Genomic DNA, 21,002 nt, shown 5'->3' with positions numbered 1-21,002 from the left:
GGTTGGTCCGCCTTTTCAGACCAAAATAAAACAAAGTATCTCAACAACTATTGAGTGGATTTCCATGAAATTTGGTACAGATATCCATGGTCCCCAGAGGATAAATCCAGTGATCCTCTGTCTTTTCATCTAGCATGAGCAGTGAATAGATAAGGATCTATTCAAATATTGCCAGATCTACACGAGGGATTGGCACTAAATCTTGTCCTACATTCATGTCCTAGATGATGTAGCACCACCATGAGGTTGACATTCAGAATGAATTACTTCAACAACTATTGGATGCAGCACATGACTTGTGGTTCAGACATTCATGTTCCCCTCAACATGGATTGTACTAGATCTTCTGTGATCTTCTGACCAGATGAAAATTCTAGCCTCGCTAGCAGGTCAAAATGTACTAATTTACTTACTTTGATTTATGACCAAACACCTGTAAAACTAATGGTCCTCAGCTGTACTGTGTGTTTATTGCTACTAGTACCAACACACTAACCACAATCTCAAAAAGCTTTTAGCCTGTCTACACAGGATGCGAGTGAAAAATGTGAGTGAAAAACTCACATTTGTCAGTCTTCTGCCTCACACATTTCTTCATAGCAGACATGCTTCTATTTTAAATCAATACAGCTCTCTATACAGGCCATGTAGCATGTGTTTCACTTGTGCTTTACATGTATAACTGTAATGCAAAGTATATTCATAGGCACACTCACAGATAAAGGGATACTGTGGCCTCACATTGGCCTTCTAGAAATTACATTTATATATAACTAATTTGTAAAAGCAAATACTTTTTGAATGAAACGTAATTGCGATCAGATTGCATTTTCTATTAACATTTATGTATTTGGCAAATCGAAAATATGTTGATGCCAAAGTGTATAAGTAAGATTGTCACAGATATTGTATTTTTTTCTGCCAACATATCTGCAGTACAATATTCACTTGTAGTGACTACAGCATTATTATGCTTTTTATGCTTATGTTTGGACTCTCAAGGTTAAGGTATTAAATCTTTTTTTCTTTCTCTAACTTTCCCTTACCTTAACCAAAGCACCTTTGTTGCCTAAACTTATGAAAACCTACTGAAGTGACCGGAAGGGAGAAGAGTCGACAGCAAGGGGGGCTCTACCAACAGCATCTGCTTCTATACCACTAACATTCATCTTACAGTTTATCCATTTTTATGTTTGTCTGTCCTTCCATCAATCCTTCCATCCACTTGTGTGTCAATGCATACATCACTTTGTAGTAAGTACACAAGTTCTATCAGTGAAAATAGCACTATTGATCTTACACCAATCTGTCTTTTATCATATTCACTGCTAGCCCATTTTGATGGGTGACTAGCCTATTATTATTGTCTTGATTGTGGTTGCATGCTAACTCCTGAATTCTACTTCCATTCACCCAGTTGTGAGGGAAAAGTGCTCTCTCCTCTCTTCATATTTTCTCTTTATTCAACTGCCCAACTACCTCTCTCTATAGTACAGCTATTATTGTCCCCTAATAGACTATTCTAATGGTTAGACTTGTTTGGGTTTTCTTGAAGGTGCCTCTGAAGAGGTACTCTAAAACAGCAATTTTACAAATGGGGTCAATTAACACCTAAGTAAGACCATGGAGGTCCCCTGACTTTAACTCTCAGCACCATAGTCTCATCTCATGACCTGTTTAATTAGAAATTCAATGCAAAACCTACAACATTTTCCATCTTGGTCTGTGGGAGTAAATCTGATCTCATTGGGCTCTGTGGTAATTTCTGATGTATATGTACCAGGTATAAAAATAACTCCTGACCACTGGCCAAGTAGGTGGTTATTGGAGTACTGAGAAATCTTTAAAGGAATAGTTTGACAATTTGGAAAATATGTTTATTTGCTTTCTGGCAAAAAGTTAGGTGAGGAGATCGACATCAAAGTCTTTTCTGTCTGTTAAATATGAAACTACAGCCAGCCAGCTGCTTAGCTAAGTTTTGCTTAGTACAAAAACAACAATTTTCAAGACCTTACCTGCTGTACTACTTCATGACTACAGCCAGTTATTTACTGGACTTTCTGCTGGTTTCCTGGCAGCTGCTCATAGCTAAGATACAGTCTGGCAAATAGGCCCCCCCCCAAAAAAAATCTTACACTTTGGCTTTGTACGGATTACTGAATTGAGATAAAACACGTTAATCAGTGATGCAGGTAGTTGGACAGAGCCAGGCCTGCTGTTTTGGTCTGTTTACAATCTTTGTGCTAGGCTAAGCCTATCAGCTGCCTGCCTTATATTTAATAGACGGATGTGACTTTGGTATCAATCTTCTCATCTAACTCTGCCAGAAAGAGAAAAAGCACATTTCCATATTAAACTTTTGCTTTAAAGGTCACTGATTCTGTTATAATGCCAAATAGTGTACCCAATTTTCCTTCCTACTGCTTTTTTCTTCAGTAAAAGTCACATTAATTGTGCATGCAGCTCGCGCACCTTAATCCGTCACTGTTCAAGCAAAATTTTGGGTGAAAAGTTTACATCATATTCGAAATTGGAGATTTTTAAATTCAAGCTATCATATGCATATACAGATTTTTACACCACAGTGTATAAGCTACTCTGTATGCTTAGGCCTGATTTGCCAGACTATACATTAATAATTGGCAAACAGTAGTTAAATTTGGAGTTAGGGAATAATTCAATAATGTATAAAATTGTTTGACATCTTATCCACAGTCAGAAGACTGCCCTTATGTGATTCACAGTTTTTCAAAGAGATAGGAGCAGGACATGTTTAGCCGAGGACAAACACTGGAGACTGATGGAAACTGTTAGCCTAGCTCAATCAAAAATGAATGAAAAATACTACAAACACCTTGCATTATCTTTGTTTACTGTAACACATGTAGAAACAGAAAAAGGGACAACAAAAATCATCACTGGTTTGCTAGCAAATATGATAAAAGATGTACATAATACAGCCTTGAAGTTGTTGATATTTGGCAGGACAATGCTAATCGTTGCCTCATGCTTTCACTCTAAACACATCCTGGGCCTTTGAATTGGATACACACAGATTAAACTGATATGCCTTCATCTGACTGTGATTGAGACAGAAAATTATTCCCCCAACTGTCTTAATGTTCCACTAAATTGCACAAACAGTTGGTAACATTCAATGCTAAACAGCTAGTTTATTGCTGAGTAAAAATGTGTTGTTCTACCTTGCATAGATTCCCTTAAAAGATTCCCAATATAATCTATGGTGTATGAAAGCTGAGGTTTTACTGGTGCTGAGGATGTCATCCATATAGTCTTCGAGCAAGAAATGGGGGTCAGGTCAGGACACTTGTGTGGTGAAGTGGCCTCTTTTAGTCTTTCAGTAGTGCCTTTGTGTGGTAGCAAATGGGGGATGTGGAGACAAGTGATGATTCTACTCAAACTCTGGTGCTGGATATGTCCCAGAACGGTAGCTAAATGGACTAGAATTAATGTAAAGATAAAATGAGCAATAAAATGAGGAATCAGAACTATTGGTTCACTATACTTTGGACATGCACTAAAAAGTAAATCATGGTCATAACAGCCAATTATCCTTCATTGTAGATATGAGACTGCAAGAAAAATGTTTCAATTGTTCAGATGGGCACTTTTGTTTTAATAAATTCATAAATTATGACCTTGTTCTTTAACCTTAGTTTATTTCCCATAACAATGATCTTTCCCTAACCTTAACCATACCGTTGTTCCCATGCGCAGCTATTCTAGAAGGAAATCATGTTACAAAAATGTTGGTATTGGAAGTAATCTGCTGTTTTTTACGCAATTACCCAATAACACCATTATGTCTGGTTATAGTATTGTACACACATGTGCATATGCGTACATACACACGCACGTATACATGCATATATATATATATATATATATATATATATATATATATATATATATTACATATAAACACATATAAACCTATACAGTACATCAAGTTTGGTATTAACTCTCTCATGTAGTATGACAATAGTGTTGGTTTCCTATTATTTCCCCTTATCTCTGGACAGTAGGTAATGTACTGAAAAATAACTGATCAGTACAGAATTTAAAACGCATTCTAATAGAGTTTTTGCTTTGTACACTAACTAGTACAGAGCAGGGTATGCTTTAGTTAATGATAGATAAATAGGAGTCTTACAGTTTGTCATCACTTTTATGTAATACATTTGGGTCTCCCTCAATGACAGAATAGACAAGTACAGAAAATTCATAACCAGATCACAACATAGCAGCTTTCCAATTGTTGCTTCTTTAAGAACCTTGCGCCCTGACAAAGAGGGTCACGGACCAGAAAAGTTGGAGCAATCCTTACTGTCACAATAACTGGTCAACAGTTCTCTTTTTCCTGCAGTTCAGTATTAGTTTATTTTTGAAAAAACATTTCCTAATTTTTTAAATTAATTATAAATAAATAAAAACAGGAGAATCAGCACATCAGGGCTCTGGCAGATTGCCAGTATACTTTTAATTCATTATCAGTATTTGCTGTTGGCTTGCTGGGAACCTACAATACCCCATCATAAAGGTTCAAAGCTACAACTCAACTTCACCCATTCACCATGTGTTTCAGCCATTTCCAATGTGCAAGCATGTCAATCATTAACTGGCTCTGTGTTGCCTTAGAAAAGGCTGATAACATCCAATAAAGCCATTTAGTGTCTCTCCGTCACACGCCTGTTGGTTGGTTTACAGTAACTCACAGCCTCAAATCTATTGGCATCTATTGTAGGCCTATTTGATGGATGGATGTACAAATACAGAGTAAGACGTCAGGTGGGGGTGAAATTTCACTGATCCTAGGTATAGTAGATATTCTAAAATCCTGCCATATGCTCTGGAACTGTTTGTTTCCCATTATTTAGCAGGCAGGGCACTTGAACCAACACAGTATATATATCTATGATAAAAGCACTTTTTTGTAGTATAAAGTGCAGGATCTTGGGTAAGTGATAGTGCCTGCATCAACAGATCGACTGTTAATATCAGCTTTACGTTTTGTTTTTTTTGGGTTTTCTCACAGCCAAACCTATCGTGACCCCCTTCATATTTCACACAAACATGACTTTTGAGTTCTACTGATGCTAAAGTTCAACACTATGAATCTCTTCCTGGAGAGACAATCTGAAAATGTGCAGTGTTACCCCCCCCCCCCCAAGTCTTTTTTAGTATAACCTGTGTAACTGTGTTACTTAGAAATGTAGCGTTTTGTATGTATTTATTAGCTGCAGCCGCTGTGGAGTTTATGTTCTTCTATACATCTCCACTTTTTCTGCTGCTTTATTCTGCTGATAATTCTATAAGAAGTGGCAACTATTTGATCTATGCTGCTTAATATTGCTACATAAAGTCTATGGACACCCGCCGTGGTATTCAGTTGTTCCTATTATTTTGTCCACCCCATTTATATCAGTGAAGGTAGGCTAAATAACAGAAACACCTCTCTGTATAATGCAATACAGTCTGACTCACTGGACGTAGACTGTGGGTATAAGCCTGCCATTGGTTGCGTGTCTCACGTGGCATTCTCCCTTTCCGTTTCCCCTGCCTTTTGCTGTTTTCAAAATCCCCTTTGCTACGGGAAACAACAACAACCTCCGAGCTAGCAACCTACATGCTGATAAATGGCAAGCTTTGCCAAAGATTTTGGATGTGCACACACACAGTTGACATATGTCTTTTACTGTCGGTGCAGTTCTCAGCGGGGAACAGTGTATATACATTGAAATACCAATGTATATACACCTGGTAGCACAGAGATATTCTTTAATTTAATAGTTTTATCATATATCATTATTATCACCATATAACATTTTTTACTCCTCCTCGCCCCCCTTTTAAAAATGTAACGCTGTAACATTTACTCAGAGTACACTTCAACTGACTTACTTTTTTACAAAAATAATTTTACTTCTAAAACATTTCTAATAAAATATCCTTTAAGTATAAGTACTTTTACTTGAGTACAATTTTCCAGTACTCTTTCCATCCCGTGGAGAAGTTTCTTCTATCCCCCCACTCACAACCCCCTGAGCTCAGGAACTTCAGTCCAATCAGTGTTGAGTCCTGCTGGTTGGTGACACAGATAAGTAATGTACTGCACTTACATAGCACTTTTCTAGTCCTATCGACCACTCAAAGCATTTTACACTACTGCCACATTCACCCATTCACACACATTCATACAGCGCTCTTCTCTATACATACTGCGCTTTCTACACACATACACTCACAGACCGATGATACATCTGGGGCAATTTAGGGCTCAGTATCTTGCCCAAGGACACTTTGACATGCGGACCTGAGGAGCCGGGGATCAAACCACCAACCTTACGGTTAGTGGGCCATCTTCTCTACCTCCTGAGTCACAGCCGCCCCATCACCGGTGTCCCTTCAAGACCGAAGGAACAGTGCCAGGGATACTGTCCCAGCCCTCAGTACTATATGTTTGTGGTTAAAGTGGGCCGGGGTGATTCTGGCACCTTTGATTCCTGAGTAAATAAATATGATTGGCATAACACATAATAAAGTCAGTCAAGTTCATTTTTCATGTGGTACAGCCTGGCGTTTCTTCCAGCTGATGCCATTGAGATACTCACTTAACTAACACAACAAATCAAGTAATGTCACCCCACAGCCCCACCCCCACACTCAACCCACATCCTTTTTTCATTTTCATCCATAGTCAGACTGTCTATCAGGTATACCGGGACATATCTCAGTGGGCCACCACATCAGTGGGCCAATGGACCATCAAAACTTTCATATAGCCATAAAGTTTTTACCAGTCGGTCCCCTTACAGGCCCTCTCTCGGTACCTGTCAATCAGGGTGGCCAAGAGAACGTGATGCGTGTGTGCTGGGCTCATTGCCCCCCCACCTTTTCAAAGTTCAAATAATTAAAACCTGACTTTCCTGAGAGACAGTTGTCTCTTAGTCCTTGGGTTTTGTTTGTTTAATGTTACCAACTTTTGTGTTCCTGTCAAAATTGACCAACTGATTATAACTGTTCATAAATCTGTCATAATACATAATTACCAGCTGCTGTTGTATTAGATCTTTTTTAGTACCTTTACTTCTAATAATTATAATTAGCTTTACACTTCTGTTTGCCACTTGTACTTTCGTAGATCTCACTGAGCTGAACATACAGTAAACAACTTGTTTTTGAGTAAAATAAATATTTATGGTTTATTTTGACTTTAGTAAATACCAGACGGAACATACTGAGCTATTTATCACAGACCACTTAGTGTCAAAGTGGGGATAGGACATTTATTCTGAAACCCCTCAAATCTTTTTAACAGCAGTACAAAATAGCATTTGTGTTGTTAATATTTTATTAATCAAGAAAGGACATAGGGTCGGGCTATGAAGACAGGAAAACTGACCTCAATTACAAAATTTAACCTCTGAATACTGAACATTACACAGCAACATTTCATGACAGTGTCACTAAAATTAAAACAAATGCATCAGAGTTCACAGTCTTTTAGTTAATCAACCATTACATGGTGGTTATATAAGTATGTGTGTGCACATGATTGATGTGAGGGTTGTTGCATGGGCCTTGCAAATACTGTATGCGTGTTGTATTTTATGCATATGATGCTGGTTTTTACATCTCTTGGTGGACAGAATGTGCACCTCTTGCTTTGTCTCTTTTGTCTGTTAGTGTTGCAGAGCTTGGTCCTGACCCTTGTATGTCTCTCATCAATCTGGTGTTTGAGGACAGTGGTGGCGCCTTTGAATGAGACGCATCACTATGGCTTCCCCCAGCTCCTCCAGGAAAAGCCTCATTTTGAATGCCTTCTTCTGATTCCAGCCTGGACTCACTTCCATCCACACTACAAAAGCATTGTAGGCTGAACACCAGCAAGGGCCATTGTGCGGTCATTGTTTTACATGAGTATTAGACAGAAATGGGTAACAATCAATCAATAAAATACAAGTGGTATTTCATGTCTCACATAGTAACATGGTTAATATTACAACTTAGAAATGTCTTCATTTCAACACATCTAAAAACACTTTTGCAGACAGCCATTTACGCACATAACTACAATGACCATGTACTGGCTCTGAGCACTTTCAAAACGCTAGTGACCCACATCTGAACACTGTGCCTGAACACATTGACACAGACAGAGCACCGGAGGTGCTGCTGCTGCTGCTGCTCCACTAACATGCTTGTCAAACTATGGCTCCTGTGTAGACACTGGCTTATTTTAAGACAAGAGAGACACAGCTCTGCTCTGCCTGTCTTGGATTGTATTTTGAATGAGTATTACATACATCTTTGAACCTAAGGACTAACAGAAGATTAGCCATAAATGAGGTTAACAGTTGTTAACAGCAGCCTTTTAGGACTCTGAGTCTGGACCAGAATGCTGTTAGAAAATTATGAGCATCCTAACCAGTATAAAGTATTATCTGTGGCCAGTTTTACAAAAACTGTAATGGAAAAATGTAAGTAGTTGTACAAATCCCTTTAGAAGCACAAAATGCACAATAGCCATTTTAAGTTGATTGTGAGATGAGAAATGACTGTTAAGTGCCAGTGTGCTTAAAAAGAACTGCTTGTTGAATGGTTGAACAGCTTTGCAAACCCTCACACCTTTCTGACATGGGAATTGGGGGGGCTGTAGCTTTCTGAAACTGACAATCCAACATTCACACCCAACTCCTGCACTGATTGGCCAGCTGTGTGGAATTGAGACAGTAAGCAGTATTTTCACGCTTTACACGTCTGTTTCTCTTATGCTTTATGTGAACAAATGAATGAAAAACAGTGAATGCCTTCTAGGATTACTGGCATTACTGTATCCCACCCTGCCCTGATCTTGATATGGGTCACTGGAGAAGGCACTACACCTCCACACTGACCCTTGAACCTCGTCTTGGGGTAAAAGAGATTTAAGATAGAAATTAGGTACTTGAGCAAAGAAAGAGGTGTGGAAATTTTTAAGATGTGTGTGTCTGTGTTTCCAAGCCCCATTGTCTCTGGTCACTTGGTCTTTTGATGATTCACTTGAACCCAGAGGGCCCCTCTTTGTCCTGACAGGGTCCTGACCGGGTTCTTACCCTCAAACCACTGAGTTCAGAGTTCTTGTGTGTGTTTGCATCCAGTTCCTCTAAGTTAGTCACACTAGTATAGAAGAAAGCATGTAGCAGGTGGGTCTTTCCTTTTTCACTCTATATTTTCTTTATTCTCACATTAACACACTGAGCTGATAATATGAAGTTAATACGCATCAGGGCCACTGAAAACCACTGGGACAAAAAGCCAAAGAGGCAGTGACAAGATTTGATCCAGTCTAACCTGCTAATAAGCTATAAATGGAACAAAAATTAACCACTAATCGTGACAATGTAAGTTCCCAGACAACCGACTCACTGCCCAGTGAACCACACAGGATTATGAAACACTGCAGCCACTAGTCCATAATGAAGATCGATTAAAATGCCGTTGGGAAAATCTCTAATGCCACCATCATACAAGGAATATAGCCAAAATATATGTGACGTCCTCCTGAAACCAAAAACTCAAACTTAAACCTTCAAATGGCTGAAAAGCTATGTTAGCACATTCCATATTAAACTAATTTAAAAAATTGTATGCAGAACCACACGCACTACATGCAGATTTTTGCAACTGATAAGCAGTGTAGACTGCAAATCAAACCCTGAGCAGTCATTGGCAATTTATTCCAAACTCACATATGGAATTCAGAAGAACACGCTTGGCATGACACTTTGCCCCTTAAAGCTCAGAAAATATGGTTTTATTTATTTTTTTAATTTTACGTTATGTTGTTACTACAAATTCAAGTAACATTAAAGTGGCACCCCCAATTTCCCACTTGATGTTCACGCCTGCATATGTGAAAACAGTAGTATAAAGCCTTTAGTATCTCCAGAGAGACCTGTATTAAGTCTGATAAATGTCCTCAGGTGATGTCACCTGAGTCAGTGTTGGGTTGGGTTGGGTTGGGTCTGAAGACTATGAGTTTGAGAAGTAACATAATCTGTGGATGTGGAGTTATAAAGAAGTGAGCTCACCAGACCTATGTAGCCCCCACTCATCTCTGCTGCAGGCTTCGGGCTTCAGGCTACATTAGCTGCTACTAGAATAACATACCCCAGCCTTTGATAGAACTGTCAGTGGTTGAGGTGCATAGTACAGATACAACATAATGATGTATAACAATAATGAGACTAATACTAGAACTAATAATTATAACAATAGGGTGAATAACAATTCTAATAAAACTATATATAATAATTATAATGATAATCATAACTTTTGAAGCAGTGGGTGTTGAGCAGGATCATGGGGGCAGTAAGTGGTTTGCAGTCACACATCCAGAATCTGCAGCTCCAGGGGGTGAAGTACCTGAAGAAAGTGACAGGAGAAAAGAGGAGACAAACGAGAAAGCACAAAACTACGGGAGAGAGAAGAGGCTGAGTTAGTAACGAGCATTGATGCCCCGGCAGTCTAGACCTATAGCCTGAGCCAGCCCAAACTATAAGCTTTATCAAAAAGGTAGGTTTTAAGCCTACTCTTAAACGTGGAGAGGGTGTCTGCCTCCCGGACCCAAACTGGAAGATGGTTCCACAGTAGAGGAGCCTGACAACTGAAGGCTCTGCCTCCCATTCTACTTTTGGAGACTCTAGGAACCACAAGTAAGCCTGCGTTCTGTGAGCGAAGTGTTCTAGTGGGGTAATACGGTACTATGAGCTCTTCAAGATAAAATGGTGTGTAGTCATTCAGGACTTTGTAGGTGAGAAGGAGGATTTTAAATCTGGATTTCACAGGGAGCTAATGCAGAGAAGCTAACACAGGAGAAATGTGATCTCTTTTCCTAATTCCTGTCAGTATCCGCACTGCAGCATTCTCGATCAAGTGGAGCGTATTTAAAGATTTGTTGGGACAGCCTGATAATAAGGAATTACAATAATCCAGCGTAGAGGTGAAAAAGGCATGGACTAGTTTTTGTGCATCATTTTGAGACAGAATGTGCCCGATTTTTGCAATGTTATGTAGCTGAAAAAAGACATTTCTTGAAGTTTGTTTTATTAGGGAGTTAAAGGACATATCCTGATCAAAGAGACCTCTGAGATTCCTTACAGTGGTGCTAGAGGCCATGGCAATGCAAACTAAAATAACTATATCTTTAGATAATGTGTTTTTGAGGTGTTGGGATCCAAATACAATAACTTCAGTTTTGTCTGAGTTTAACAGCAGAAAGTTGCTGGTCATCCAGATCTTGTCTATCTATGTCCTTAAGGCATTAGGCAAGTTTAACTAACTGACTGGTTTCATTTGGCTTCATTGACAAGTACAGTTGGATATCATCTGCATAACAATGTAAGTTTATGGAGTGTTTCCTTATAATATTGCCTCAAGAAAGCATATATAAGGTGAATAGAACTGGTCCAAGCACAGAACCTTGTGGAATTCCAGGAATAACTTTTGAGTATATGGAGGATTTATCGTTAACGAGCACAAACTGAAATCGATCTGATATATAGGACTTAAACCAGCTTAGAGTGGTTCCTTTAATGCCAAATAAATGCGCCAGTCTCTGTAATAGGATATGATGGTCAATGGTATCAAATGCAGCACTAAGATCAAACAAGACAAGTACAGAGACAAGTCCTTTGTACAATGTAATTAGAAGGTGATTTGTAACTTTCACCGGTGCTGTCTCTGTGCTATGATGCACTCTAAATCCTGACTGAAATCTTCAAATAAATATCATACTGTAGAAAGTAACACAACTTGTTGGCGACAGCTTTCTCAAGGATCATAGAGAGAAAGGGACGGTTAGATATAGGGCTCTATAGTTGGCTAAAAAATCTGGATCAAGAGTAAGCTTTTTAAGAAGAGGTTTAATTACAGCTGTTTTTAAAGACTGCGTTACATAGCCTGTTAATAAAGACATATTGATTATATCTAGTGAAGAGGCGGTAACTATGGGTAAAATTTCCCTAAGCAGCCTTGTAGGGATGTAAGAGACAGGTTGATGGTTTAGATGAAAACATTGTTGAAGTTAGTTGGTGAAGGACGATGGGAGAAAAACTATGAATATATATCAGATTTTACAGCTGTTTCTAAGGTTCCTGTGTTTGATTTTGTCTAATAGTTAGAATTTTATCATTAAAGAAGCTCATGAAGTCTTCACTACTAAGAGCTATAGGAATACATGGATCAGTGGAGCTATGACTCTCTGTCAGCCTGGCTACATACTGAAAAGAAACTGAGGGTTATTTCTATTTTCTTCAATTAAAGATGAGTAATAGGTTGCTCTGCCATTACAGAGGCCCTTCTATATATTTTAAGAATATCCTGCCAGGCTAAGCGGGATTCTTCCAGTTTGGTAGAAAAGTTACTGAAAAGCAGTAGATTACTTTGTCTTTGTTCAACTTCCTTAATGTTGTCTTCACTATCAACAATCTCCACCAGTACCAGAAAAACAAAAGCAACCCAAGCTGACCAATCACAGCTCTTGCGGTCTCCATGTGGTATCTATGTAGCTGCTGTAGCCCCAACATGTAGTTACATTGCTTGAGGAGGTGCAAGCCAGCTACATTGTAGGTGCAGTGACTATGTGTGTAGGCTTCGTAGCTACAGCCTTAACCCTTTACATAGAAATATAGAAAAACACTTTGAGTGCACCCCAGGAAAATGCCAGATAGTCTGAGCAAAGCTGAATTTCTTGGTGTGCACAAAAATAAGGCCACAAATGTGTCACAAAGTAAACTCAAAATTCTGCACACCTGCAGTCATGCACACATTTGAATGCTTGTTGGCAACGACTGCTGATGACACATATATGGCTATAGCTATTACTGTAATTCTTAAATACCCAATAATTAATGGTCTGACAATACCAGTTTCATCCTTAGGAATAACTCATATTGCTTTTGAACACTTAAGTCACCCTCACAATGTAGAGCTGGGAGACAACAGATGGTAGTAGTTCTTTTCATGCATACATCTTAGAATGATCACACGAAGTTCTGGTTAGTTAACCATTGAAATTCAGTACAATATAAATGTCAGGAAGAGATATAAAAGGCTTACACACTATTTAACTCACAGTAAGATTGGACAAAAGCTGAAAAGAATGTATATGTCTCTAATTTTGTTTAGACAAATTGGTTTAAGTTGTGTTTACATAACATCACTGAGAAGCTTTTATGGTACATCATAATCGATTTATCTAACATTCAAGAGCAGCCTTTCAGCAGAAGGCTCGTGGACAAAGATATATAATCAACCATTATATAGACCTGGTACAATTACAGGGAACACTGTTTGACTATTTGCAAGTGTCACAGCCCTTCACAGATAACACAGATAACCCAGTACAATTCATCCTGCAAGCAATACAATTACCTGTGCTTGAAGAAACAGGGCCAGCCATCTGCTCTCTACAGTCCTTAGCTGGGCTGCTATTTACAATTTCATGCCTTCTTAATGAAAAGTCTTTCCCATGCAGCAGTTAATGGCAAAACGATCTGTGTGTACCTTCTTCATCTCCAAGGCCATTCTGACTCTCAGCTCTTCCAGACCTTCATTCATTCTCACCTTCAGGAAACTGGTAACACTCAAGAACAGAAAGGCCATATTAGACTTTGCCAGAAACCCTCTAAAAAAGCCTGCGAAGTTCTGGAACAAGATTCTTTGGACAGATGAAACCAAGATGAACTTGTACCAGAATGATAAGAAGAGAAGAGTATGGAGAAGGAAAGGAACAGCTCATGATCCATAGAATACCACATCATCTGTCAAACATTGTGGAGGCAGTGTTATGGCATGGGCATTTATGTCTGCCAAAGTTACTGGGTCACTAGTGTTTATTGATGATGTGACTGCTGATAGAAGTAGCAGGATGAATTCTCAAGTGTATAAGGCTATACTCTCTGCTCAGATTCAGCCAAATGCTGCAAAACTGATAGGATGGTGCTTCACAGTACAGATGGATAACGACCCAAAACATACTGCCAAAGCAACCCAAGGGCTTCTCAAGGCAAAGAAATGAAATATTATGCAATGGACAAGTCAGTCACCTAACCTCAACCCAAAAGAGCATGCCCTTCACTAACTGAAGACAAAACTGAGGACAGAAAGACCTACAATCAAGCAGCAACTGAAGGCGGCTGCAGTAAAGGCCTGGCAAAGCATCTCAAGGGAGAAAACTCAGCATTTCAAGACTTCAGGCAGTTATTGACTGCAACGAATTTTCATCCAAGTATTAAAAATAATTCTTGGATCTTTATAATTATGTTGGTTAATTTTGAGCCTCTGAAAATGAGGGACTATGTATAAAAATGGCTGTAAATCCTGAACTTTTAATGCGATATTTTTGCTAAACTCCTTGAATTGAAGCTGAAAGTCTACAATTCAATCACACCTTGATGGCTCATTTTCAGATCTACTGTGGTGATGTACAGAGGCAAAATTACGAAAATTGTGTCACTGTCCATATACTTCTTAACTTAACCATATAACATGAAATACATTACATAAATAATTGACACTTTGTAGGCGCTAATATTGCACAAATATACCAGAAACTATTACTTTGACATCTGCCATGACTCTACTATTATAATTTAATTCTGATGTATTTTGTCCCATGATGAATACTGAGAACACAATAATATTTTTTCCAATTAATTCAGTTACTACTATTGTGTCCACTTAGAATGGAAAATAGTACAGTATAATACAATCTGATAAAAGAAGTCCACAAACTACAACTTAAAAAATTACCATACATTTGAATAAACACCTCTCAGATACAGTCAACAAAAACTAAACCCAATACAAGTACAATTTGTTGCATGGCTGTTGTATTGCATTGTATTTGATTGCACATGTATTATTTTTTCCTGGTATCCCAGTGTTTTAAAAGAATATTATATTATATTTTGGGAATTAGGCTTAACAGCTTTCTGGACAGGAGTTACTGTGGATGAAAGAATTGATATCCCAAATGCAGTGGGAAACAGCTATCCTGGCTCTGTCCAACATTTAAACAAACTCATACCAATACCTCTAAAGCTCACTAATTATCATGTTGTGCCATGTACTATGTAAAAGCTACATGTTATGGTTTTATGGGGGTTTACGTGCTGTTGTCATGACTCCTGCCCTAGTCCTGTCCATTTTGGCCATTCAGCCCCTGTCTCCTGTCATTTTTCCATCCAGCCACAGATGTCCCTGGACTTTTTCTCCTGTCCCAGTCACCTGACTTTACAAGCCCAACCTGTTCACCATTCCCAATTACCAGACCTGCCTCACCTACCTACACACCTGTTCCCATTTCACGCATCGGCTCTCCTGCATATATGCCATTTGACTCGGTTTGTTCCCTGTTGGGTCATCTGCTTTGTTCCTGTTTCTTTTCACATGTGTTTTCCCTGTATTCCTCCAACCTGCTTTTTGTTACCTGCCTGCCATCTTGCCCGCCAGTTTGCCTGTAAGTCTGTTGTCATTTATTAAAAACTACTTCACTACATCAGTTCACCTTTCTGCCTGCATTTGGATCCTGATTTGTTCTATCACCAGCAAAACCTGACACTATGATCTGACCAACCATGGACCCAGCAGGCATTTTTGAAGACACACTGTATAACAATTCCCTGGTGTGCTGGTATGGGGAGCGGAAGAGAGTCCCTAGTTTAGAGTACAAAGAAACTGCTCTGAAGTTAACTCGCAGGGAAGTCTCCACGAAGCCATGGCTGAGGAATTCCCTACCTGACTAGCTTCAGGAGTCTCTCAACACACCTGATCCCCAGCCAGTTAGCCTCCAGCATGCTAATCACCAACCAGTTCCCCAGCCCACTAGCCACAAGCATGTTTCCCAGCCTATTTCCAAATCAGCTAGCTCTCAGCCTGCTAGCTTCAAGCTTGCGTCCAGGCCTGATAGCCTCCAATCTGCATCCAAGTTGGCTATTTCTTGGCCTGTTAGCATACAACTTGCCTCATGGTCTCCTAGCTCTTGGCCTGCCAACCTCTGTCAAATGGCTAACCCCCAGCCTACAGCCCAGACGGTGAGTCTGTGGATCATCGCCTGCAGCCAGCTCCAGCAAGCACAGCCTATGTTAGCCTACAGTCAGTTTCTTAGTCAGGTGGCTTTGGGTCCACTGTCTTCCTTCACCCAAGTTGGTTAGCATATTGTCTGATCCTGCCCCTGAAGACCCTGAGCATTCTCCTTTCCTCTGGACTCACGTAGCATTTCCTGGGATATATCTGGGGGTTGGAGTCGCAGAAGAAAGTGTGGCTCCTGGAGACATCGATTCCTCCCAGCTGCTCAGTGGCCCCAAAACTCTCCTGTCCAGCGCCACGATTGACACACAGGGGGTCAAGGCCGGTGACATCATGAGTCCCAGTCGAGGTCCGTCCTTTCCTGCATCAGCCGACATTCAAGCCTGTTCCTGAGCCTGTGCCTGAGTTGGCCATCCTGGCTGACACCTTGTCAGTTCCAGAGCCTGTGCCTGAGTTGGCCAAGGTCACGCTGGCTCCTGTCACCAGTCAGTGGCCTAGCCGACCCCCTGAATCTTCTGATGTCAGCTTCCCTTTCTAGACCTCCAGCCTCTTCATTGCCCTACTGCTCAGCCTCCAGAACAGTCCTGCCTTCATCCACTCAGTTTCCTGCTTTCCAGGTCCATCTTGTTCCCTGATTGGGTCCTGATGTGTGCTATTACCAGCAAACCCTGTCAGTTGTATTGTTCTTACATTTCTTTCTGTGTATGAATTACACTGCCTAAAAACTGATAGAACAACTAAACATTTTGAGATTTTAAAAACAGGAATCATGGAATCTTGAATCCTAAATTGAATTCAAGTTTCTGATTTATTCAGCAGCTTAACACAATTGTGTCTACAATGGAAATCAAACATTGTTCAGGAAGTTCATCCCAACACTGTTGCAGAAGTTCACACAAATATGTTGAAGTTGCAGGGTGCTTTGCTTTCACCCTCTGTCCAGTTCATCCCGAACCACCTTCATGGGGCTTAAGTCTGGAGACTGCACTGGTCTCCTATCATGTGATAGGAGACCATCTAGTTCTGTTCTTCTAATGTTCTGGGTCATCATCTTGTTGTAGGATGAACCCTGACCAACCAGTCTGTCTTCCTTTGGTTACTTGCCTTTTTCTCACCATTCTGATAGCAATATACTGTACTACTTCCTGCAGTACAGTATTGTCCTTATAATGCATCACAGGGTGAGGTAAAACAGTTTGTTCCAACACTGCCCAGACAAGAGGGCTTGTAAATCAACAAAAGTTGTGGCACATGTAGGAGTCATTGTATGAAGTGTCAGGGCTTCATTTACTTCCATTGCTGCAGGAAAGCTGTAACTTTCCTATGCAATTTACATGATTTTTCAGTCTTTGGTAACCTAAACTTTTTTTTTTTTTTTTAAACCTTGGGTAGTTTACCGCCGACCTTCGTACCATTTAAGGTTATTCACCGGACTTGAATTGCTGAAATTTCAAATAAAAATGGGGGTGTTCTAAAACTTTTAACTGCTAGTGTATACAAAGGTGATTAATGACTTTTAAGTGTTGGTAGGTGTGTGTGTGTGTGTGTGTGTGTGTGTGTGTGTGTGTGTGTGTGTGTGTGTGTGTGTGTGTGTGTGTGTGTGTATTTATTTATTTATTTATTTATTTATTTGAAGATTGGACAGAGCCTGGATAGTCATTTCCGGCTTCCAGCCTTTATAGTAAGCTAATCATCTCCTGGCTCCAGCTCCGTAACACTCAGACTTAAGAGTGGTATCCATCTTCTCATCTAAATCTCACAAGACAACAAATAAGCATATTCCCCAAAATGTAGCACTATTCCTTAAACTCAATGTCATTATTAAACCAGACACTTATGCAATACAAGCTACATTGCTGAACCAGTATCATCCGTATGCACTCTGATTACTTCTAATTTAGCAGATTTTAAATTAGATGCACACTGTAATTACATTTCAATAATCTTAAATATATAGGTTCTGTAAAATATAAATGCACTTTAATTTTGGTTGTACAATACCAATGAAAAGAGTTAGCATTAGCTATGTTCACTAAACTACCATGTTAACAGAAATGTTCGAGAAAAGAAAAAAATTAAGAGGCTAGGTTAACATTAAGTGGCTTTGCCGCATATTTTCAACGCTAACCTATTTTTTTTGCTCTTTGTTTCATTTTATTACGAGATAGCTTATACTTGCTCACCGGGGTAATGTTATCTATAGCAATAAATGACTGTATATAATTATGGATGATGCGTCTCCACTTCTTCCCACTGTACAAAAATGAAGCCAAAATATTCCGGATACAGGCGCTGTCATCCTGTGCCTGATGTCATTTGGGACCAGAGTCTAAGCAGCAGTGATCAGGTTTGGAGCCAAGGTATGGAAGTCCCACCAATACACCCATCCGACTAAATTGCAAGCACACCCCCCTGAACTTTTGAGGTTGCTTGGCTCCTTCAATCTTGACAGTCTTTGCTGCTGGCTGTTTTATGACTGAAGGGTAGTTAAAATTAGGCAACTAAAACAACTAACCATATAGTCATATTTAAAGTCACACATCTTAACATACTATATTTCTACAAATTCAAATAACATAATTTTCATTATTATTGAAATTAAACTAAACTATCACAACATGGTGGACAGCCAAAACTATCTGTAACTCATACAGTCTATGCTTTAGCTATGTTAGCACATGTATTCAATATGTTAGCAACTGGTAGTTGGCAATGCAACACACCTCTGCTTTTTTTATGTTGAGTCAGTATATCTGAATTGATAGTTATTCATTGTTTAATTTTTATAGTCTCCATTTTAGACAGAAAAAAATTACATCAGCCAGTTTGATATCATCCAAAGAGGCCAAGAGTAAGTATAAATATCATGGAAATATCTGGGAATCAAATCTTGCCTATTATGATTTCAGCATAAGATTTTTCATTTGAGAGTGATATAAACAAACTGAAGTTTTTAATATGTTACATCCATTGTACACTTACAGACCAAAACTACAGCCTGGTAAAGAAGTAAATAGAATAGTAAAAGAAATAGAAAATAAAAGAAAATAATTAAAGAAAATATGATAAATTTAATAACACACCCGCACAGGACTTCATAGAAAAGTGATGATTTCTTTTCATGCTGAAATCAACAGGAACCAAAATCTACATTATTCGGGGCAGTTACATTCACTCTGGGGAAAAACGAGGGAGGGAGACCATCGGGACCAACCTTGGTCTGGATGCTCAGGTCCAGTGATGTGGTCGGGGCGTTGGAGGAAGAGCTGTGCTAGATCCACTGTTGCTGAAATGATCATGGAAACATCAAGAGTTTGAAGCTCGTCACAGGGATCGAGCAGGACTTGCAATTACAATTGGCAGTTCCCTCAGATGAAAATCATCTTCTCTGCGACCACCCAGCGATGCCGGTAGAGGTCTGCCCAACCCAAAAAGATGGATAAAGCCTGGCATTTTATTAACACTGTGATGGATGCCATTCTTTTGTCTATTTTTGGAAGCATTGTACATAATCCTCAGATAAAGTATAGAGGTCCTTGCCATTTTTTGCATGACAGAATTCATTTCACCCTTCTGGGAAATTATATATTTTAAAAAATATTGCCCTGTGTCTGAAAGACCAAATCCAGCAGTTTCCAGTCCTTCTGTCTCATATTCACCAACCAAAGGTTCAGTCTTGCTGCAACATGATCAACTGTGCTAAAAATATATGTAGTTATTATCAATGGGCAATGCAGTTTTAATGTTTTGTATAATTTTTTCACAGAATGTAGGCTTTGCATAGTAAAGGTAATGTTGTGAACCATTATTCATTAACATAATTCAGATTGCTTTTTAGCTGGGGAATTTAATGTATAAGGCTTAAGATTCTCCTGATCCCCACAATATACAGAAACATTCACAGAAGCTTTGAAATTGTATACTGTCATACTATAGTTTTACCTTGGGCAACTGGTCAGCCTGTTTGAACAAATGTGACTGATTGAGGACATTGGTATCATGAGCACTACCAGGCACTTTACAGTTCACACTCCAATAAGTTAAACACAAAGTAGGGTTTTGTTACATAACTATGAGAGAGGTTGTCTGTTACAAGGGGCCCTTTCATCTGAATCTTTCCCCTGCTCGGGGAAGACTTTTCATTGCTCTGTTGTTATTCCTGCTAAAAAATGAAAATAAAATGAGGATGTGAATGAAATAATTTTATACGTAGGCTAACTGGCTGACTTGCACATCTGTTTTATGTGTAGTTAGAAAAGGACAATAAAAAATAAACAAACCAGAATTGGTCATCTACAACACCCTGAAGAAAGTAAGAGGCCCATCCTTTTTGATTTATGAAGTCTCCGATCGCCTGTGGAAGTCCACAGGTCAATTGAAAGCACTATCTGGATGGCTTCTTCCTGGCTCTGAACTTTTATGAAGTGTCCCATAGCTTTGTCCACCATACTGACAGAACATGTACACAAATATTCTGACTGTGCTTCTGTGAACCCAAACTGCTTGGAAACCAAGTGATATTTCCCACAACTGCCCAGTTTGTATAACACTATGGCCACTCTCATCGGTAACGGAATTGGTGCTAATGCTATTGTTTCCTCTGGTCTCATGAACGGTTCAGCTGCGTCCTAACATAAATAATATACCTAATATAGAAGTACTGACTCAAGTTTAGAAGATGTGCCTATGAGTACCATTGGGGAGAAGAGGGGCTGGTTTATCTCAGACTGTAGCTAAGTTTACAAGACTTACTCACTTACAAGACATTGACTAGTTTTATTATACAGTACATTACAAACAAAGATAAAGAGTTCGGCTACATACAGACCATTCTGGTTAAATTAATTTTAAAAAATTAAAATGCTAAAGTAAATAATTGTGTTGTCTTATATTAAGGTCTCTGTCAG

At 39.2% G+C, this 21,002-nt stretch overlaps 1 long non-coding RNA gene across 1 annotated transcript; it reads left to right on the top strand.

Moving 5' to 3' along the window:
* Positions 1-15,429: 15,429 nt before the first annotated feature.
* LOC120799343 lies at positions 15,430-20,294 on the top strand. Its single transcript, XR_005708814.1, has 3 exons — positions 15,430-15,526; positions 18,385-18,455; positions 19,233-20,294. It is a non-coding gene; the product is annotated as an uncharacterized LOC120799343 (long non-coding RNA).
* Positions 20,295-21,002: the final 708 nt, after the last annotated feature.

Source organism: Xiphias gladius, chromosome 14 (assembly GCF_016859285.1).
Source record: "Xiphias gladius isolate SHS-SW01 ecotype Sanya breed wild chromosome 14, ASM1685928v1, whole genome shotgun sequence".
NCBI lineage: Eukaryota > Metazoa > Chordata > Actinopteri > Istiophoriformes > Xiphiidae > Xiphias > Xiphias gladius.
Note: the sequence above shows the minus strand (reverse complement) of the source record. Positions and strands in the feature narration are given on the sequence as shown.